The 23389-nt window shown below is 45.3% G+C and overlaps 1 long non-coding RNA gene across 2 annotated transcripts in view; it reads right to left on the reverse strand.

Moving 5' to 3' along the window:
* The window catches only part of LOC138488924 (uncharacterized), a 417942-nt gene extending 395396 nt beyond the window's left edge, over positions 1-22546 (reverse strand). For both annotated transcript variants that reach the window (XR_011274729.1, XR_011274728.1), the window contains exon 1: positions 22483-22546. This is a non-coding gene — a long non-coding RNA (uncharacterized lncRNA). The remainder of the gene's footprint in view (positions 1-22482) is intronic.
* Between the last annotated feature and the right edge of the window lie 843 nt (positions 22547-23389).

The raw sequence follows: 23389 nt of genomic DNA on the forward strand, positions 1-23389 counted from the left end.
CGACCATGGATCTTGCATTAATGAGAGATCCAATTATTGATAGGGTACTATTTGGTTGAGTCGAGGAGGGTTGTTTATTTTTGGTAGGGGCATCTCTTTGTATCAGTGGCTGATTAGTAGTTGTAGGAGCAGGGCGAGGGGTGGTGGGTTTGGGGTATTGCGAACGTTTGTTTGCTAGATCGATATAGCCTCTGTGATTGTGGTAGGAAGATGGTTCATGAAGACAGGACAGTCTTGCCCTCAGTCTCATGTTTCTGTCCTTAGCAGGGTGTGAGTCCGCAGTTGCAAATGCCATGGTGGTAAGGAGGCTCAAAGCAATGTGTAGAGATTGGTAATAGGTGATTTTCATTCTGGAGGTGGGCAGGGATGCGAGGGTGGGCAAGTTCAGGTTCAAGCTATGGGCGTGGACTAGGTTACATGCAAAGGCGTGTAGTTAGTGGTTCGGTGCCAGAGAGGTCTGAGCAGTCTGTAAAGAGACCTGTATATTGGCTGTTAGGTGATCTAGGCGAGAACCAGGCTAGGTTCTATGTGGGCAAAGCAGTGGCAAACTAGGCAAGTGTAGAAGACTAGCTAGGTAGTGTGTCAACTAAGTATGTCAGGGCAACTCGAAGCACATTGAGGTATATAAAGTGGCTAGGGCAGTGTTATACCTAATGACAACCATGGGGCAGGGGCACAGGTCGGGGCACAAATCTGGTGAAGTACTATCTGCAACAGCACAGAATAAGGCACAGGTCAATTGTGGTCTATTGGCGACCATAAGGCACAGCACAAATTAAGGCACAAATCAGGTAAAGTCTGATGGCAACCATAGGGCACAGCACAGAATAAGGCACAGGTCAATTGTGGTCTATTGGCGACCATAAGGCACAGCACAAATTAAGGCACAAATCAGGTAAAGTCTGATGGCAACCATAGGGCACAGCACAGAATAAGGCACAGGTCAATTGTGGTCTATTGGCGACCATAAGGCACAGCACAAATTAAGGCACAAATCAGGTAAAGTCTGATGGCAACCATAGGGCACAGCACAGAATAAGGCACAGGTCAATTGTGGTCTATTGGCGATCATAGGGCACAACACAAATTAAGGCACAAATTGGGTAAAGTCTGATGTCAGGTTAGCCTTGTGCAATAGATCTGCAGGGTCAAGTGAAAGGGTTAAGCAGCCCAGCTATCGAAGTACAGCAGGGGTTGCATAGGGGCCTTTGTTAGAGAGTGCCGAGTGAGTCTAAGGCGTGCAGTTTTCAGGGTTCCAGCTAGAGGTGCCTGAAAGGGGCCCTCGGGCTTACCGTGGTTGTGTGGGTCCGTCCTTGCAGAGGGCAGGGTTCCTTGCAGGATATCTTCGGGAGGGAGGGACAAAGGGGTAGGCCGCGCCGCGCCTCCGATGCGCCGAACAGGGCGCAAAACAGGGCCTTTGTATGGCCTTCGGATGCGCCGGCGTCTCCGCCTGCCGGCGGATGTGCAATTCAAATATTGCCGCGGTTAGCGAGGCTCAGCCTCGTTATGGCGCCGTGATGCGCCCGGCATGCCTAGGTCAGGCACAGTGAAGGGACAAGGTCAGGCGAGCCCTGCACCTTGTGCCTTCGTGGATCGTAGGCGGCCGTGGTGTCTGCGATGTGGCTTCTGCGGGGGGGGAGGGCTCCTGCCCTCTACCCTTGCCGTGGGGGTGCTGGAATGGGGTCCAGGGCGCAAAACAGGGCCTTTGTATGGCCTTCGGATGCGCCGGCGTCTCCGCCTGCCGGCGGATGTGCAATTCAAATATTGCCGCGGTTAGCGAGGCTCAGCCTCGTTATGGCGCCGTGATGCGCCCGGCATGCCTAGGTCAGGCACAGTGAAGGGACAAGGTCAGGCGAGCCCTGCACCTTGTGCCTTCGTGGATCGTAGGCGGCCGTGGTGTCTGCGATGTGGCTTCTGCGGGGGGGGAGGGCTCCTGCCCTCTACCCTTGCCGTGGGGGTGCTGGAATGGGGTCCAGGGCGCAAAACAGGGCCTTTGTATGGCCTTCGGATGCGCCGGCGTCTCCGCCTGCCGGCGGATGTGCAATTCAAATATTGCCGCGGTTAGCGAGGCTCAGCCTCGTTATGGCGCCGTGATGCGCCCGGCATGCCTAGGTCAGGCACAGTGAAGGGACAAGGTCAGGCGAGCCCTGCACCTTGTGCCTTCGTGGATCGTAGGCGGCCGTGGTGTTTGCGATGTGGCTTCTGCGGGGGGGGAGGGCTCCTGCCCTCTACCCTTGCCGTGGGGGTGCTTTTTGTGTAAAACTGAATGAACCCAAAGCAGGCCAAAGAAAGACTTACTGAGAGGTGGATACAATGTAAAGTGATATTCTGAAGTGACTTGAAGGTTTATAACAAGACTGGCTGAGCTGTGGATTGCAGCAGTTTAAGTTGCACTGGATTTAAAGACACTAAAATCGAAAATGTTTAGATTAAATGAGTGACCTATGTTTGGTGTCACATGCCTTTGTAAGTGTTGAAATGTCATAGTTTTGCACTTAGAATCAGCATTCTAGCTGCATGTGTAAAATTGCAAGTTAATTTAAAAAGCAACAAAAAAAAAACATGACAGTTAGCTGAAAGTCTGGCTTAAGGAACTTGATTTTGCTTGACAGCTACCCCCATCAGGAGTGAAACTTGAGTCACAACTGTGTTCCCAGGCTATCTGCCTTTTGCTGGCAACACTAAGGATATGCCATCTATCTGATAATTGAATTACCTGTGCTCTACAGGAGCTCTGAACAAAGCCTCTCCTGACTCAGGCAAAGGTTTTATTACAGCCGTCGTAAAATGTAGCTTCCTCTTGGCAGAAGCTGGGAGGGGCACTGCCTGTGAGAGCAAGCTGGCTTGGCAGAACTGGATAAACAAGTATTTCTACCTTGTGCTGAGAGGAAACCACACCCCTTTGGAGCCAGAACATAACTTTAAAAAGATGGATCATTCATAGAGCGGACATGTGAAAATTTTATAAATGATACCATAATTCTTGTGATTTTTCTGCCCACAGTTTAAGAGGTTTTTAGAACCGGTGGTATGTTCAGGGGGGTGTTAGCGGAAAAGTGGATATTACTCTAAATGTATGCATGTTAAAAATCTGAAACTTCATCAGTTAATGTCCATACTCCCTGCGCACATGTATGTAAAGTTGGGTCAATGTCAGAAATTGAAAAATCAGTTAAAAAGTCAATTATGTGCCATTTCTGAATGCAAGCTCTTAGAAACAGCAGATTTGGACAGAGACATGGCTAAATTCAGCCACACCATGTATATGTAATTTCAAGCAACTGTGTAACTGTGAAATATGTCTTTTATTATGAAATATAGAATGTATTAAATGACATCCCTCTGACTCACAGTTCATTCCCCAATCAAGTGGGGAATGGAAATTTGACCAATGACAAGTGAGAGGGGCGAGTTTAGTTATGACCAAACACACACACCCACTTGCAGAACATATAAATGGACCACTGAAACTTAGGTAGAGCCCTTCAATTCCATTTGCTGCAACGCGCTCTGCCGGACCATACAACATCCAGAGATCCAGACTTCAAATTCATCAACCTCCAGAAAGCCAAACTAGAGACCAGACCAGAGAGAAAGCAGTGCTGTACCCAGAGAGAAAGCAGTGCTGTGCCCAGAGAGAGACCAGAGCCCAGTCTAAAACCCTGACCAGATCCGTGATGAGGCCCATTTAATTCAAGAATATAGTGTGAGTACCCAGCAGAACTGTGTAGAACCAATCTCTTAGTTTAAATTCATCTAATTCAATCTATTTAACCTAAGTAGAACTGCCTGATAGCTCCAAATCTGTCACCTGTCATTCTAGCTGCAAAATCTGTCACTTGTCATTTTGAGCTTTTAAAATTTGCAAAACCAAAAACGACCTCTATTAAATCGGTCATAACTCTGCGACCGTTTGTGCTAGAGACTTGCAGTAACTTTCATTTGAAAGCTTAGAATCTTAGCTTTGAATCGCACCAAGAACCACATTCCTACCCCTTATAGTTTTACCGCAATCGCGGAACACGCATCCGCAAATTTTACCGCGATTTGCAAATTTCTTCACATGTAAAAACTGCTGCTGCTTGCCTTCCATTTGCCAGAAATGCGTTTAACCTGCTAACTATCCCTGCATCATTGCTAGGGTGAGCCTGGACTAATATTAACTAGATACCACTCACCCTGAACCTCTGAAAGGGAATTAAAAGCATTTCCAGCATATTTCTCATCCATTGCTAGCACATATCAAAGCATTTGGGCCTGTGTTTTCAAAACTCCTATCTGTTTTCTGTAAGCGTGCTTGGGGGGATTGAACTGAGTTACATTGATTGCATTTCTGAGAACTGTGTGCTTTCCTCCCATTTCCTTGCATTGCATAAAGAGGGGGGGAGTGAATAGCCAGAGAAAAGTGATTACATTGTTTGGTTGAAATCATATTGAGTATTTTCTGTACTGCATTCATTGAATATTGCATCCACCTGAGCTTACATAAAGCATTCTCTACCACATTATACTTCTGTACCTATTTACCAGTGTGCTACCTTATCCATTTCATCTCAACTCCTTAGTGATTATAACGAAATGTGCTAGTGCCAGATTCTCCGTTGTTAATCTTTATCATATCAGATTAAGTGTGATATTCAATTATTAATTTATTATAAAGTGGGATATATATATCTATTGTTTAATTTATCAAATAAACCTTTTAACTTGCAAAACAGAACTACTTCTTGGCTCAGTGGGGTCAGGGGGATTCCAAGAGAGGGGTGTTATATAGGGGTAGTCATCCAGAACGCATGAACTGGACATAAAGAGATATCAATAAGGGTTTTCATTCAGTATTCTAGACTAGGCGTTAACTTAGCTGTAGTGCTGAATTGAATCCTCTTACAAATTGGGGGCTCGAGCCGAGACGTTGGGTTAGATTTACCACTTGTGCAGCTTAATACAGTGTGCTAACTGACGGGATACATACATCCGGTCGGATCACCACGCTGCATTACGCTGTGAAGCATTCCTCAAAAGGGACACTCCAAGAAAAGTTCTGTTCTGCAAAAATAAAATACAAACTTCTGTAAGTCAGGACAGAGACCAATCTCTAGAATGACGACCTTAGTAGACATGAAAATAGCCAGAGAGCACCTCTTGCATAAGCTATTTGTGAGAGGTGAATGGACCGAACAAGGCCAGGATGTGTGGTTGCAGGCCATCACACAACAGGTCACTGAAACAGGGTCAGATATATATAGAGATCAGGGTCCCTTACATGTGGCCCTGAGTGAACTATATATGGCTCCTAAAGCCAAAGAGGAACACAATAAGATTGCCAGGATAGCAGCATACCTGTACCTATACATGGGAGACATGCAGGATAGATGTGCTGAAAGCCAAAATCTGGCAAATAGGCAACAGATGGCATTACAGAAGGCCCAATCTGATCTGGACTCTTCTGAGCAGAGGCTGCAGAGGAGCCAGGAGGCAGAAAATGATAGTAGGCAATATATCATTAAAATAAAAGAGGATATGGGCATCCTACAACAGGAAAAGACAGACCAGGATACCCGATTTCTGGCCCTGCAGAAGGAGCACCAAGACAGTTTGGACTCCTTACTGCAGAACCAGAAAAAGCTGGAGCAACAGATCAATTTCAACAGGGCATGCACAGAGCAGGTAGCCACCCTGCAAATCCAACTAGACAGAGAGAAAGAGGAGAGCAATAAACTGATTCTGAAAGACCTGGATACCCAGGCAGAGTTTGATGAGGAGCGCCAAAAAGCTGGTGCCCTTCAACGGCAAAGGGACGACCTGGCGGCACAAATGCAGGCTCTTAGTCAGGAAAGAGACGCTATAGGCCAGGAAGTCTGCCACTTAAAAAAGGAAATTGAAGAAAATCACCTGGCCCTCCAGGGGCTGGGTGATCTCCAAAAAGAAAACCAGAACTTGGTAGAGCACACCAGAAGGGTGGAAGATGCTCTAGCAAGAAAGGAGCAGGCCAATAGGGACATTGCCCAGGAGGTAAACCTCCTGCAGCAAAGACTGGCCCAGTTCTCCAGGACCAACCAGGGAGCACAGAGGGAGAATGAGGCCCTCTGTCAACACAATGATAGGCTCCAGCAACAGGTAGCGATGCAGGAGAAACTGATAGAGTCGAGTAAGGCCTTAACAGAGGAACTGAAGGCACAAATGCAGGCTCTTGCATTGCAACAGGGAGCAGGGGCGGATAGAGATGAGGTTCGCTGGGAAATGGAAACTCCGGAGCATAACCTCAGGAGCCCTAGTACCAGAGGCCCTCATACTTCTCAGTCCCTGGACTCTGCCACCCCCATGTCCCCTGGTGCACATGAGCACAGGGCCACAGGGATGGCAGATTACTATCCAGCTAAAAGTATGGGGCTCATAGGCCAGTACCACTCAGGAATGGAGGGGTGGGCATCCGGGTATGGGCACCCAAGTACAGTACAGTTCAGTGGGGAACCCCAGGAGAGTAGGCCCATTAAGGGCATCCTGAAAACCTCTGCCCAGTTAGGTCAGTGGAGGGGGTACCCATCAAATCCTGGCAGCAAGGAGGAATCTGAAGACTCCTCTGAACTGCGCAGGACACAGGAGACCAGGTCCCCACATTCTGCCAGCCATTCCCAGGCTCGCAGAATCCGGGAAAACCTGGAAGATCAGACGGGAACCTCTGGGAGCAGTGCCTCTGAGTCCGAGGATGAATGGACAAGGGTTACCCGAACCAAAAAGGCCAATAAGGCAAAAAGGGCCTTGCTTAAGGACCCCTTAAAGCAGATTAAGGCGATCAGGAGCATCATTACGCCTTACCATAAGAACGCTTAGTATTCTGTTTGGGAGCACTTAGAGTTGTTTGAACAAATGATGGAGACTTTCCATTTGAAGGACAGCCAAAGCTGTATTCAATATGTAAAGTGGACCTTCTCCCCGGAATACTCCAGTTTCTTTGCGGGGCTGGAGGACCAAAATCATTTAAGATGGTCCACCTATAAGGCGGCCATCCTGAAACATTTTTCTGTTCACAGAAATCCTCAAGAGGCTCGCAAGGCAGCCTACAATTTGCAATGTGGGGAGGATCAGGCCCCACAAGAATTTGTGCAGGAGTTAAAGCGTGCTTTTGCACAGACCACAAGAAGGGTGCGCACAGATAGTAGAGAGTTCATAAATACGTTTTTCCATGCCTTGCCCAAATACATCATGACCCAGCTCGTGAGGGATTTTCACGAGAAAAGATCCTTAGATTGGGTCATTGAACAGGCTACCCGGATCTATGAGGTGCAGAAACCGGTAGATAGCAAAAGTAATGCCCAGAAAAACCCCAAAGCCAACAGCACCCCTGCTGCTGCCAAGGTGGCAGAGGTAAAGGTTACCCCCGTTTTGGATTTGGAGATGGGGGGGCCTAAAAACCTACCTGCACCTAATAATGCTAGGCCCAGAAGGTCCTCGGGTCAGTCACAGACAGGGAGCCAAGGAGGCAGCCCCACAAATGGGGTCCCTCGCTCTCCTGATTATGTAAGTCCCCGTTACAAGGGAAATCGACCCATCCTGGGTTATGTGTGGACTCCTCCAGCCCAAGGGGGGGGATCCAGCCAAGCACCTAACCCAGGGAACTTCCCTCCAAACTTCCCACAGGAGGGCAGAAATTTACCAAACCCTGGGCAGAACTTTTTCCCCAGATATCCACCCGACTTTCAGCCCCAAAACCATCCATCCTTCTTTCCCCAATTCCCTGAGCCCAGACCACTGAATCCGGGAGAGGGGAGGCCAAGGGTGGAGGGGTACCCAAATCTTCCCAACCCGGGGTATTACCAGAGGAGGGACAGCTACCCTTCCCGGGAGCAGCCCAGGGGAGAAAACAGGGCCCCGTATCAGCCTGAGCGGGTTTCCCAGTTAGAGCGCCAGGTTCAAAACATGGCCCGGGATCTGGGTCACATACTGAGGGCTCAGCAGAACCCTCAGATGGGCGTGCCGGCGCAGAACGCACCCAACTCTGGACCTGGTGCTCCAGAACAATGACGGGGGCAGCACCCCGATAACTCACCGGTTCCCAGGGAGGAGGCACAAAGGGAAGGGGGGTGTAAAGCCTTGGAGGAAGCTTCCTTCCTCACTTGTAAACAGCCCCTGGAAACCCAGGAACCGGAAACAAAATCTCTTGCCCCTGAAAGTCTGCCTCCTAAGGAGCAGAGGGGGGGTAGGAGAAACAAAAGACCCAAACAGACTCAGTTTGAGGAGGAGGTACAGATCTTCCAATTTGAGGGAGAGGGATCCTCAGAGGATCCTGGGAAAAGGATCTTCTCCTTCAGAGAGGGGGGAACTCCTCCCAAAGAAAAATGGGTCCCTAGGGATGCAAATCCAGACTGGGGAGATGTGGAGACTGAGCTACCGCCGCCCACCATCTCATCCCAGAACCAACAGCAAGAAAATCCCCTGGTTCAAACCCATCCTGGTGACTGCCTCCAAAAAGGGGGGGGCGGCCCAGAACCGGAGCCAGGGGAACCCACAATGGCTCTGATCTCCAGTTGCCAACTTTTTCTTTCAGATTCCCAAGGCTCTCCACAGAATTCTGCCCAAAATTCTTCTCTCGCGATGTCCAAAACCAGAAAGTTAGCCCACCAGTTGTCCAAAAATGTACATTACCTGTGCCCCCTTGAGGAGAAGGAGGGAAGATATTATGCCCCGGTACAAGTACAGGGGCAGGGTACAATCTCGGCACTGGTGGACACTGGATCTCAAGCTACCCTTCTGTCCAGAAGGGCCTTTGACGAACTGAATGCAGGAAGGGGAGAGAATTACCAAATTCCTCTCACCTCTCTTCCGGGACAACTACAGAACTTTGACGGGAAGGAAATCCCCGTTGAGGGGACTGCAGACTTGGACATTAAAATTGGGCGACATAAGTTGAAACACCCGGTCATAGTAGTGACCCCAGAGGGCACCCCTTGTTTACTAGGGAATGACCTCCTGAGAAGGTTGTCACCCCTAATAGATTGCGTAAACAAGGTCCTCTGGACCCAGACTAGCCGACCAATAAAATTAAAACAGAGTGTCAACCATGTTAGTTTAAACGGCACATGGTTGAACAAAAATCTGACCAAGTAGAATTTCACTTCCAGAACAACCAGATTCCAGACGTGACAGTAATAGCAGTAGGACAACAGACTAGTGATGGGGGGTCCTCTCTATTTCTGAAAATCAACCTTCCTTCCAGTTTAAGGTGGTATTCCACGCTGGAAGGAAACACTCTGAAATTCTATACCAATCCACAATCTGAAACTCCCACTCCTATAGTCCAGAAAGATGTGAAATCAGCTCAGAGCCTGGCTGATATTCAGCAAATTGGAGAGCAGTTGTTCATCCCTGTTCAGTTAAATGATGGGAAGGACTCTGTTCTCGCTCGAGTGTGTGTGAACAACGGTAAGAGCTTCATCAGCGAAGCCATGTTTCGCCAACTCCCAAAAGATCCAGCCATTCCCACCTTCAAACTGATAGACAAATGGGAAATGGACCTGGAAGCACCTAATTCCAAACATCTCCTGCCAAGCAGGTGTATGCTCAAAATCTCCATTGGCAACAAGAGCATAGTCCACAATTGTTGGGTCGTGCGAGACGTCCCTGCCGCCTTTTACTTAGGCAGTGACATTCTCAATCGCTTTGCCATTAGTTTGGACCTAATAAACTTCAAAGCTTGGTCCCGATTAGCGGATAATCCCATGGGCTTTGATGATCCAGAAAAGGCATTTAGGTCAGCTCAATTGCTACCTTATGCAGTTGAAATTCAGGTTAAAGAGGAAGTCACCATCCCAGAAAGGACCCGACAATTCTCCCTGGAAGTGAAAGTCAAAAGGGGACAAGAGTTGAAAAACCCTGATGCTTACATACATCTAAATGCTTCTCTCCAACAGCAAGGGTTGGGGGTAAACCCAACTCCATTAGTCAACATAGAACATGACACCATTCTAATAGAGGTGGATAACAGCGACTTAAAGAGTATTACTCTAGCCGCAGGCACCATTATTGGAATGGCGGTTGATGACCGACATTTTTCCATTGATTTAGGTAACGAACTGTTAGGGCCAATCCCCAAGGACTGCGTTGACAGTGACAGTGAGGACCACGCAACACCAGACAGGATTTTTACCCGGCATGGGGGGAACTTCCTGGTGTACACTTCCTGCCCCTATGGTAAGGAAGATGTGACTTGTGACTTCAGGAGGGATGAGGTGATTTTCCATGTCCATGAGGGCTGCCTTTCCCACCTGAAGCCTCCGGTCCAGATCAGCACTCTGACCAGGGACTTCTCCACCCAGCTGGAGGAGGCCGCGGAGATAGCCAAACCAGAAGTCTTTCCAGGCTTCAGGCAGATGGTGGAAGAGAGAGTCAACCTAGCTGATGCCTGTGTGACTCTGGAACAAAAGCAAAAGTTGAAACAAGTTTTCTTGGATTTCCAAGATCTCTTTGCGGTAGACTCATATGACTGTGGTCGTACTGACATCCACACCACAACAATCCCCACGGACCCTGGCATGACTCCTGTGTTTGTGAAGCAATATCGTTTGACTCTCGCATCAATGGAGTCCCTTACTGAAATAATTAAGAACCTTGAGTCCCGGGGAATAATCCGTCCAGTCCACAGCACCTTCAATAATCCGGTGCTGGGAATATTGAAGCCAAACGGCCAGTGGAGACTCTGTGCTGACCTTAGGGAGCTCAACAAACGGGTCCATACTTCCCGATGGCCTCTGCCCTACATTGACCAAGGGCTGGCCCAGATCCAGGGGTCACAGGTATTCACAGCAATAGACCTGACCAATGGATACTGGACTGTGCCTGTCAGTAGGGAGGACCAATACAAGCTGGCTTTTACCTTTGGGGGCCAGCAGTACACCTGGACCCGGACTCCCTTCGGATACCTCAACTCCGGCAATGAATTCAACATTTTTCTACACAAGGCCATGCCCGACTTGGGTGCAAGGGGTAACCTGGCTTTTGTAGATGATGTCCTCATCAAAAGTTCATCTGTGGAGGAACACATAGCGGAGATCCGTTATGTTCTGACACAGTTGAGGGCCGCCGGAGCAAAACTTTCCTTTCAGAAAGCACAGTGGTGTAGAACCCGTGTTAATTTCTTGGGGCATGAGATTACTCCTCAGGGTCTCTGTCCCCAGGAAAAGAAAGTGGAAGCACTTCAGAAACTGAAAGACCCCACAACTCTGCGGGAACTAAGGAGCCTCCTTGGACTGACTAATTACAGCAGAAAGTTCATTGAGGGCTACGCAGAGATCACCAGACCCCTGATTCATCTCCTGAAGGGGGGGGTCAAGTGGGAATGGGGTCCAGAACAAGCCGAGGCGGTAAAACAACTCAAAAGAAGCCTCTCACAAGCGCCTTGCCTGGCTTGCCCTGTCAGAAACAAGGAGTTCTTCCTGGAGACAGGGTTCTCTAATACGTGCTTGACGGCAGTATTATACCAAAAGCATGACAAGGTCAATAAAGTAATCTCCTATGCGAGCAAAACTTTATCCTCTGTGGAGGAAAAATTCAACGATTGTGAGAAGGCACTCCTGGCAACGGTGTGGGCATTGAAGAATTACCGCCCGTTTATCCAGGGGGAACACATCATAGTGGAGACTCCACACCAGCCTCTGCAATATCTCCAAAGTGACAGAATCCGGGCAGGAAATGTGAGTAATTCCCGAATTACTTCCTGGATTCTGTCAATGCAAGGCTTTCCTGTGGAGGTCAGATATGGCCAAAACAAGAAGAGTCCACTCGCGCAAGGTCTGGCTGACTTGCATGATTGTGCCAGAGAAAACTGTCTCGAGGACGAAAGTCTAAAAATCAAGGACAACACGGAGGTATACCTTAATTCCCCACACAAAGTCTTTGAAGAGGACAAGTGTGAGGGAATGCCCACTGTCTATGTGGATGGATGCTCTTACCATGTTGACAACAACGGGGAGAAAGAACTGGTGGCTGGCGTAGGGAATGCATGGGTGAATGAGTCCCCAGAACCCTCCGCTGGATACAAAATTGGTCCCCGAAGTAGTCAGGTGGCAGAATTGATGGCTGTACATCAGGCCATCCTCACTGCTATCCAGCATCAACTCCACGAACTGGTCATAATCACAGATTCGGATTATGTACGGAACGGGTTCGTGGAGCACCTGGTTAATTGGAAAACCAGAGGCATGTTATGTGCTAACAACAAACCCTTGAAACATGGGAAGTTGATCCAAAACATTGATGATTTGGTCACCTCGAATGAGATGACCATCTATTGGAAAAAGATCAAGGGTCATTCCAAAGTAGAGGGACCAGACAAAACTGGAAATGACTTAGCTGATCAGATGGCCAAAACCGGGGCCATCCAAGGGGATCTAATTGAGATTGAGTCCCTGTTGGGGGAAATCCAGGTCACTGCCATCACTAGGTCCCAGACAAATGCTCACAACGACCTTTCAATTGCACAATGGAGTAAGGAGACCCCTGATGCTGATTTGATTACTGCTCAGAAGGGGGATCCAATAATTGGTAAATTTTACCAGCACCTTGAGGACCCTGAGAACTTTCCCCTGACGGATACCGATTACATTGGGAAAGAGGACCTAAGAGTGTTGATGAAATGTCCAAAAATGTTCCGAATCCAAGACGGTTTGTTGGTAAGGAAATCCAAAGCTGGCCACGATCAGTGGGTGGTTCCTACCTCATTCCGAAGCCTGATGTTAAGTCACGCCCATGATGCGGCCACCGCCGGTCATAGGGGGTTTCACACAACATTGGAAATCTTAAGAGAGGTTGCATACTGGGCACACATGGGGCAGGACCTCGACCAATACTTGAAGGGGTGTCTTGTGTGTGCACAATTTCAGCCATCATCCCTTACGCACCGGGCGCCTTTACAAAAGAGGGGAATGACACTGCCATGGTCAGATTTACAAATCGACTTTGTAGGCCCTGTGATTCGCTCGTCTAGGGGGAATAAGTACATGTTGACTGTGACATGCTTGTTTACCAAGTGGGTGGAATGTCTCCCAGCCCCAAATTGCAAGGCAGAAACTGCAGCTGCCTTGATGATTAACCACATCTTTTCCCGTTTTGGTCTACCTCAAAGGATTGAGTCAGACAGAGGTAGCCACTTCACCAGTGAAGTAATGACAAAGATGTGGGAGATACTGGGGGTCAAGAGAAAGCTGCATATTGCTTATAGACCAGCTTCTTCTGGGGCGGTAGAGAGATATAACCGAACAATTGTGAGCATATTAAAGAAGTTTGTGGCAGATTCTGGGCAAAGTTGGGATATCCGATTACCTCTGGTCCTAATGGCCATCAGATCTACCCCTTCATCTGCAACCAAAATGTCACCATTTGAGTTGATGACTGGGCGCAAGATGGTGCTTCCGCAGCATTTTCTCTATAGGACCCAAGAGCAGACACTGATAAATGCCTCCACTACTCATGAGTATGTAGAGAATTTAAGGAAACACCTCCAACATGCTTTTGCTTATGCTCAGCGGAATCTAGAACGATCAGCTGATAGCATGAAGACCCATTATGACCTGAAAACTTCCAGGAAGGAATATCAGGTGGGGGACCGGGTCTATCTATACAACTTCCAAAGGAACCAGGCCAAGCAGCGCAAATTTTTGCCTACATGGAAGGGACCATTCGAGATCATAGACAAAATCTCCCCTGTGGCCTACAAAATCCACATCCCCAAAGGTCCTTTGGCAGAGGGAGAAGACAAGTGGGTCCACATAAACCAGTTGAAATGTTGCCATCCCAGGCACACTCTGCAACAACTGGAGGAATCCTCTGGAATCCTAGCGGGTACTGTCTCAGACTAATTCAGTTCCAATCATAAAACATACCACATCTAGTCTCTAAAATATTGTGATTTGCATGAAACTGTCTCTTAGTTATACTGTTTTTTTTTCAAAATAAGAATGTAATGTTTCGTTATGATGAAATGCATATGCTGCCCCACTATCTCAACAGTGGTGGAAAAACGTCTATGAGTAGGTATTGCCGCTCTTCCTTTGTCGTCCTAGGAGAAAGAAAACCTGGAGACGGGCCAAGGAGGGCGATCCGGAGACCGGGAACGAAGATCCAATGGGCCCAGTGGACCGCCCAATATTCACATCAGGACCGGCGAGGAGAACCCATCAATCAGTACCGGATGGAGAAGAAGATGCTGAACTGTGCCATCTACAGAAGAGGAAGAAGATTATGCGGACAGACCGGTGCGTGGGTCAAAACCCTTGTGCACGCGACTCCCCATCGACTCAAATTCAAGGGGCAGTCACGTGGGGGGGGTTTGTTGGGTGTCCTGACCCACGTTTAAGCTATCATGCCACAACATTTGGTGCTGTGGGCTTAGAAAATTCAAGATGGCGGAAAACCCACATGTGCGCTGAAATCCAAGAAAGCTGCGCAGTTTGTGCGCCCACCAAAATGGTTGCCTCACTTGCCACCCACCAGTGCGAGAATGAAAGGCCGGGTTGCCATGAGGGAAATGGGTTGCCAAAGGAAAAACAGTAGCGCCGGTTAGCTTCAAAGCGCTTTAAAACCACCATTGGACTACCCGCACAGTAGTCTGAAACCATTGGGAATGGAAATGCTGATTGCCAAATGCAACCTAGAATTGTGGGGAATTCATTCTTAAATCCCAAAAATGGGTGCAGTACCAGTACTCACCACTATCCAAAAGCCGGCATTTTAAAACCACACCAGATTTTACTTTTTTGTGTAAAACTGAATGAACCCAAAGCAGGCCAAAGAAAGACTTACTGAGAGGTGGATACAATGTAAAGTGATATTCTGAAGTGACTTGAAGGTTTATAACAAGACTGGCTGAGCTGTGGATTGCAGCAGTTTAAGTTGCACTGGATTTAAAGACACTAAAATCGAAAATGTTTAGATTAAATGAGTGACCTATGTTTGGTGTCACATGCCTTTGTAACTGTTGAAATGTCATAGTTTTGCACTTAGAATCAGCATTCTAGCTGCATGTGTAAAATTGCAAGTTAATTTAAAAAGCAACAAAAAAAAAAACATGACAGTTAGCTGAAAGTCTGGCTTAAGGAACTTGATTTTGCTTGACAGCTACCCCCATCAGGAGTGAAACTTGAGTCACAACTGTGTTCCCAGGCTATCTGCCTTTTGCTGGCAACACTAAGGATATGCCATCTATCTGATAATTGAATTACCTGTGCTCTACAGGAGCTCTGAACAAAGCCTCTCCTGACTCAGGCAAAGGTTTTATTACAGCCGTCGTAAAATGTAGCTTCCTCTTGGCAGAAGCTGGGAGGGGCACTGCCTGTGAGAGCAAGCTGGCTTGGCAGAACTGGATAAACCAGTATTTCTACCTTGTGCTGAGAGGAAACCACACCCCTTTGGAGCCAGAACATAACTTTAAAAAGATGGATCATTCATAGAGCGGACATGTGAAAATTTTATAAATGATACCATAATTCTTGTGATTTTTCTGCCCACAGTTTAAGAGGTTTTTAGAACCGGTGGTATGTTCAGGGGGGTGTTAGCGGAAAAGTGGATATTACTCTAAATGTATGCATGTTAAAAATCTGAAACTTCATCAGTTAATGTCCATACTCCCTGCGCACATGTATGTAAAGTTGGGTCAATGTCAGAAATTGAAAAATCAGTTAAAAAGTCAATTATGTGCCATTTCTGAATGCAAGCTCTTAGAAACAGCAGATTTGGACAGAGACATGGCTAAATTCAGCCACACCATGTATATGTAATTTCAAGCAACTGTGTAACTGTGAAATATGTCTTTTATTATGAAATATAGAATGTGTGCAATCTGACAGAGGAGTGTCCTATCTGCAAGCCATAAAATGACATCCCTCTGACTCACAGTTCATTCCCCAATCAAGTGGGGAATGGAAATTTGACCAATGACAAGTGAGAGGGGCGAGATTAGTTATGACCAAACACACACACCCACTTGCAGAACATATAAATGGACCACTGAAACTTAGGTAGAGCCCTTCAATTCCATTTGCTGCAACGCGCTCTGGCGGACCATACAACATCCAGAGATCCAGACTTCAAATTCATCAACCTCCAGAAAGCCAAACTAGAGACCAGACCAGAGAGAAAGCAGTGCTGTACCCAGAGATAAAGCAGTGCTGTGCCCAGAGAGAGACCAGAGCCCAGTCTAAAACCATGACCAGATCCGTGATGAGGCCCATTTAATTCAAGAATATAGTGTGAGTACCCAGCAGAACTGTGTAGAACCAATCTCTTAGTTTAAATTCATCTAATTCAATCTATTTAACCTAAGTAGAACTGCCTGATAGCTCCAAATCTGTCACCTGTCATTCTAGCTGCAAAATCTGTCACTTGTCATTTTGAGCTTTTAAAATTTGCAAAACCAAAAACGACCTCTATTAAATCGGTCATAACTCTGCGACCGTTTGTGCTAGAGACTTGCAGTAACTTTCATTTGAAAGCTTAGAATCTTAGCTTTGAATCGCACCAAGAACCACATTCCTACCCCTTATATTTTTACCGCAATCGCGGAACACGCATCCGCGAATTTTACCGCGATTTGCAAATTTCTTCACATGTAAAAACTGCTGCTGCTTGCCTTCCATTTGCCAGAAATTCGTTTAACCTGCTAACTATCCCTGCATCATTGCTAGGGTGAGCCTGGACTAATATTAACTAGATACCACTCACCCTGAACCTCTGAAAGGGAATTAAAAGCATTTCCAGCATATTTCTCATCCATTGCTAGCACATATCAAAGCATTTGGGCCTGTGTTTTCAAAACTCCTATCTGTTTTCTGTAAGCGTGCTTGGGGGGATTGAACTGAGTTACATTGATTGCATTTCTGAGAACTGTGTGCTTTCCTCCCATTTCCTTGCATTGCATAAAGAGGGGGGGAGTGAATAGCCAGAGAAAAGTGATTACATTGTTTGGTTGAAATCATATTGAGTATTTTCTGTACTGCATTCATTGAATATTGCATCCACCTGAGCTTACATAAAGCATTCTCTACCACATTATACTTCTGTACCTATTTACCAGTGTGCTACCTTATCCATTTCATCTCAACTCCTTAGTGATTATAACGAAGTGTGCTAGTGCCAGATTCTCCGTTGTTAATCTTTATAATATCAGATTAAGTGTGATATTCAATTATTAATTTATTATAAAGTGGGATATATATATCTATTGTTTAATTTATCAAATAAACCTTTTAACTTGCAAAACAGAACTACTTCTTGGCTCAGTGGGGTCAGGGGGATTCCAAGAGAGGGGTGTTATATAGGGGTAGTCATCCAGAACGCATGAACTGGACATAAAGAGATATCAATAAGGGTTTTCATTCAGTATTCTAGACTAGGCGTTAACTTAGCTGTAGTGCTGAATTGAATCCTCTTACAGTAGATACTTCCGACAAACAGGCCTTAAGCTTAGAATAACACCTCAGCAACACGGACATGAAAATACAAAACAAAGAACCTACACATGGAAAAAGGAACATGCTAGACAGGGTGGCATCACAGAATATCACCCTTGGGAGGGCTGATACAAAAGCATGTATATTGTCAGACCACTCTTCTATCGATTGCCTCCTACACTTGCCAGAGAAATTTCATCACACACACCATCCCCCCAAGAGAGTCACTAGTGTAAATCGGATTAAGATAAAAGCTGAGGATTTCGACAGCTACCCTAAAATAATCATGGACTCAACCACAGATCATGATACCTCAAGTAGGCTGACAGACATGTATGGGTTGCAGTTAAACACACCCTTGAATAGAGTTGCCCCCTTGAAGTCCAAAACTATAAGAGACAGACCATGCCATCAGAATTGGTTCACTACAGCTCTGACTGACCTTAAAAAGTCAAAAAGACAAGCTGAGCGGGCTTCAGTGAAAAATAAATCAGATAAAAACAAGACAGCCTGGAAATTGCTGGAAAAGGCATACAAACTTAAAATCTATGAAACAAAAAAGAGCTTTTATAATGAACAAATTGAAAATGCAGAAAATAATACTAAAAACCTCTATGAAATTTTTAGAAATCAGGAAAAATCCAATGTACAGTCACAGCCGTTTGTACTGGGTAAAGAGGACTGTGCTAGAGTCCAGCAAGCCTTCTCAGACAAGGTCAACCTAGCCCACACTAGGATCACCAACAGATTAATGTGGGGTGAAAATACAGCCCCAGAGTGACTGAGATTGAGAGGCCATGCTGGGACCCTTCTAGGAGAGTGAAACTGGCTTGCGTAACATCCACTGGAAAATGCAGGCCAGTTCAAAACATTGTTTCCGATATAAGGACTAGTTAATGAACAAAAATAGGCCTATTTCAACTTTAGTAAAATACAAAGACACTGGGCCACATTACGAGGTTGGAGGTAGCCATGACCTTTATAAGGGCATGGCTACCCGCAGACTTGGGTCGGCTACGGGTCACACGAAAGGGGAATAACCCAGCCATTCCGACCTTGGCGGGCCCCGTAATTCCCTTTGCACGGGACCCGGAGCTGGTACGTCCCCATTCCCATTTGAGGCCCCATAGGGGTCAATGGGAATGGGAAGGATGGTAGCAGCGGTACCGTTCATAACTTTACCGTTGCTACCATCCAGTTCTGCTCACGGGTGCAACTCTGCATGCCTGGTCTGACCAGGCGTGCAGAGTGGCACCCGCGATCAGGCCTCGTAATGTGGTGGCATGGTAACAACGGTGCCGGTAGCACTACCGGCGCCGTTGTTGCCTTACCGCCACTGTTGTAATGAGGCCCACTGAGTTCAAGGAGAGTGTGCCTTAGAACTGTATTATTGTAACTGTGTCCAATGGAGGCAAACAAAAAGAAACATGTGGTGCGTTAACTGCTGACTTTGTTTAAAATGGGAAAATGCACCTTTGACCGATGTAAAACTACAGCAGTGCACGTGGAAAGAAAATATACATTTGACACACTGAACATTTGGGAGATAAAAAGGAGGAATGATGCCTGTCATTTAAGAAATAACGTCAAGTGACAGATTGCGTTAATGAGGAATAGACTTAATTTTCATCATATAAAATGACAGCCTGTAAAGAGAAAGCCCTATTTTGTTTTTGTAGAAGTGAACACTGGTTTCCTATGTTAACTGTGGCCTACCTGTGTGCATAAGATTAATAATGAATCTACCTATGTTCTAATATAGTAGAAAAGAAAGACTGTATTACATGTTACATATTTAACACATCATGTCAATGTAAAATGCTTTTCTTTTAGAATAATGTATGTAGCTTGTTTTTCCCCATTGAACTGGAAGGTCTGTGCCTCTAAAACATTGCCCACAAGACATTTGGCTGAGGACCTTTTGGAGAACGAGGTATGTTTTCAGTTTAAATGCTAATTTATACAGCAAATTAGATCAGAAATGTGGGATTTCCAGATAACACAGCATCAGAAATGATCTTTAAGGTCATGTCTTCCAATTAACTGTGCATTAACATTCAAACAAAAGCCTTTGAAGCCAGGAGGGGAGGGAATGATCACATGGGCCAGCCAGATGTCCTGATCAGGTCATAGAAGAGAAATGAAACCTAAAAATTGGTAGGGGTACATGAAACCGAGGCACCCATGTGATGCCTTCTCATTGATTAACATTAGGGCACCTTTTCTTTAATTATAAGAGAATCATATGTCCCAGTGAGCTCACCCCAGACTCAGATTAAAGGGGATAAAAAGCCTGTTGGGACAATGTAAAAACACATTTTGTGTGATGGATACAACTTGAGTAATAAGAATAATTATGATTCCTGCCTTCATATTATTCAGAGGGAATAGAAAGTAGTTGTGGTGATAGGTCATGGAATTAAGGTTTGGATCAGGAAGGGGCTGATGTGTGACTATTTGGGCTCAGGAGCAAATCACAAAAAACATAAGTTCTGCTCAGGAAGGCTGTGCAGAAACAAAATTAGTATTTTAAACTATAGAACTCAAAAATATAAATGTGCCGGCAATTATCTGAAAAATTAGGGACGGCTGCCATGTTGTTAGATTTTCAGAGCCCAAAAGTGTAAAACTACCTGTCATTTTAAAATGATGTATTTTTCCTCCTGCCTCAGCTTCCATAACCCATACCTCCCAACTTCTGGTCCTATCAGCAGCCAGTGGGTGTCTTGGTGGGAGGTGTGAGGTGAAGGGAGAGAGCTAGCCAGTCCGTATCATGGGAGTTAGGATAATATGTAGGTGTCATCAGCCCTATATCTTGCCAATTTCCAATCTAAAAGGGATCTTGCAAGAAAACAACTAGGGAGAGAGACCAGGAAACCTGGCTGGTAGATAGAGGCTTGACGTGTGAGCTACCTGCCTGAATGAGGGTCCTAGGATCTAGCGGGACTCCTGAGCTAAGAGCAGAGATCCCCCACATAAGTAGATATGTACCAAAGCTATCAATTGTGTGGGGAGCTACCAGTCTTAATAGTGGATGGAGGGGGCAAAACTGGATAGACCGTGTCCATATTGAACTAAAAAGTGAACTCAATGAATTCTCTATAGAAGAACAGTTGAATCATGTTGGAATATGTCTGTTTAAAACTTACCTTTGTATTTGTGGGTACTCTACATTAGTAAGAGGGGGAGGGGGGTGAAAGTGTGTATACCCTTAGCACAAGTAACTAAAAATGTAATGTAATTAATTCCCATAGCGTAATTTATCATGGGGTCATGTTTTTGTCAAAATTTAAAATTGACAAAGGATTATTCCAGTGCACTGTAAATTACTGTAGTCTGTAATGTAATTGGGCAACCCTGCTGTTCAATTGAATGTGCTAGTGTCCCCAAAATGAAAATCCCAACACTGTGCATTCCCTTTGAAAACAAATTGTGCAAAACAAATGTTCCCTTTCAGTCCAAACTAGAATCCCAAAGCCTTGCATTTTCACTGTGGGAGTGGTTCACAACGAAATTCCCCTTTTATTCCCTTGCCTCCCAAACCAGAATTCCAAAACATTACAATTTACCTAAATAAAAACCCCAACACGGTTTTCCATTGTGGTCCCACTCTATGTACCTTGCCTTCAGATCAGAGGGGTCATATCTAATTGATGCCTGGAGGGTGGCGGTTGCTGGGAGAAAGGAGTATTGTGCCAATCTAAGCAATCACTGTGTGTTTTGTATTTTTCCTATTAGTTCATTTGCAAGAGACCTGATGTAAATTGTGACTGCAAACTTCAAAATTGTACCTGTGTCTTACAGCAACTGAAAGTCCTTTAAACCTATCTTAGTCAATTGCTACAAGTAATTCGAATTTGTGATATTGTGTAGTGCCACAGCATTGGTGGTTGATGTCTTTGTGATTGCCTATGTTTCCTTGCAAAAACATAAATAAATATATATTCTTACTATACACCGGCTTGGTTCCTAGTTGATTTATGGTAAAGAGAGCATTTTGACGTATGGTACGATGGAACTGGAGGCCTCACTGAAGTTGAATCTGTAAAGCGTTTTATTGTGTGCCACCTTGCTTGGGTTGGAAAGGAACTCCCTGAGTTGAGAGTGACTGTATAATAAACCGTAAAAGAGAGAACCTTGGCAGTTCAGCCAGCGGTGTGGGCTGCACACCCTAATTTCCACTGCATGGTTTAGTTGTAAAGAATCGTAGTATCATTTGAAAGGGTAAGTATCAATCTTAATTTATTCACTGGTAGAGGTGATTAGAATCAATAGTCACTTGAAAGCAGATATACATGGGTCCTATGCATTTAGGACTGCTAAGGTCCTTTTTCAGGGCCTGTATAATCATCTTGGTTGATTATAAATTGTAATATCAATGCACCAATACATTTCATCACAACCGTATAGTACATCAGTGAATTCCAACATTAAAAATGAGAAAACATTAAAAGCATGCGTGTTGGTACCATGCGTTACAGATCCCAAGTGTAGAACAAATGTGCAAATTCACATTCCGTTCCAGGAAAAGTGGAATGGGACAAAGAAAAATGATAAAGAAAAATGAAGAAAAAGAAAATGTTAATAAAAAAATATTAACTTGTGGTTTATGTTGGATTGCAAATAGTTTGGCTACATAGTTTAAGTAGTTTTGCTGACCTGGCGGTGCTTTCAGAAAAAAGCATTCTGTGATAGGTATGAGACATACTGTAATAGAAAGGAGGGAATAGCACACCGATACAATGCACACCTGCAGTAAACTGACAGTAATTAATGCAATGATCGACTCAAAATATCTATTTTACCATAGAGAATGAAGATCTGTTCTTACATCCACTTAATGGATGGTATATGTGCGGCGTGTGTGAAGCAAGGCTGCCGTGCTTACACGAAGTGAAACAGACAAATTCCCATGTTTTTACTTACGTGGCTGCTGCCGATCGGAAAAGCATGTACAGATCGCAGTCTTAGTCAGCACTACGTTTATTAAGGTCTGTGTTGTAAGGTCATACATAGTAAAAGAGTGTTGTGGCAATGCGCTTACCTTTAATTCAAGAATAACGTATCTTAGTGGCATTCTTCTCGGCTCGTGCGTTCACGGGTCTTTAATGCCTAAAAAACAACTCGCTGTCAGGCAACTAATCTGTGTGGTTACTCAATTTCTAGGGCAGCCATCTTGGAAGGGCTTTAATAGTACGATATGTATACTGTATATCGTGTGATACATATTAATGATAAGTGTTAGTTACTTCATAGCCTATGTCAGTTACTATGAGCCAATTGCTAACTAAAAATACTAACATTACTGTTGCATGCTGTGGTCGTGGTTCCTAATGCACTATATATATTTGTGCATCGGGGTATAATTACCACAGATGAGACTTAAGAGAAAGACACTTGCATGCCAGTTAGATGTGCTAATTGTTACAAAGACTGTGCCAGTTGCTTACAGTTGGGAATAACATAGATCTCTGAATAAATCTAGAAACGCTATAAATACTGTTACAACCATTGGCCATACTTCGAAATGTGCTAAGTGCTGGTTGCTTCATAGCCTACGTCAGTTACTATCGGCCAATCTGTAACTAAAATTGCTAAAATTACTGTTGCATGCTGTGGTCGTGTTTCGTAATGCACTATATACATTTGTACATCAGTGTATAATTAGCGCGGATTAGACTTAAGAGAAAGACACTTGCATACCAGTTACATGTGCTAATTGTTACAAAGACTGTGTCGTTGCTTACAGTTGGAAACTACATAGATCTCTGAATCAATCTATAACTAGAAACGCTAAAAATACTGTTACAACCATTGGCTGTACTTCTTAATGTGCTATCTAAGTTAGAGCGACAGGGTCTAATTAGGGAGAAAGACACTTGATTATAGTCAGATGTAATATGTGAAGAGGTTCAAAATAAAATGAAAAAGAAAAACGAAGAAAGAAGAAA

The sequence above is a fragment of the Ambystoma mexicanum genome, chromosome 9 (genome assembly GCF_040938575.1).
Source record: "Ambystoma mexicanum isolate Mex_15411 chromosome 9, UKY_AmexF1_1, whole genome shotgun sequence".
Classification (NCBI taxonomy): domain Eukaryota; kingdom Metazoa; phylum Chordata; class Amphibia; order Caudata; family Ambystomatidae; genus Ambystoma; species Ambystoma mexicanum.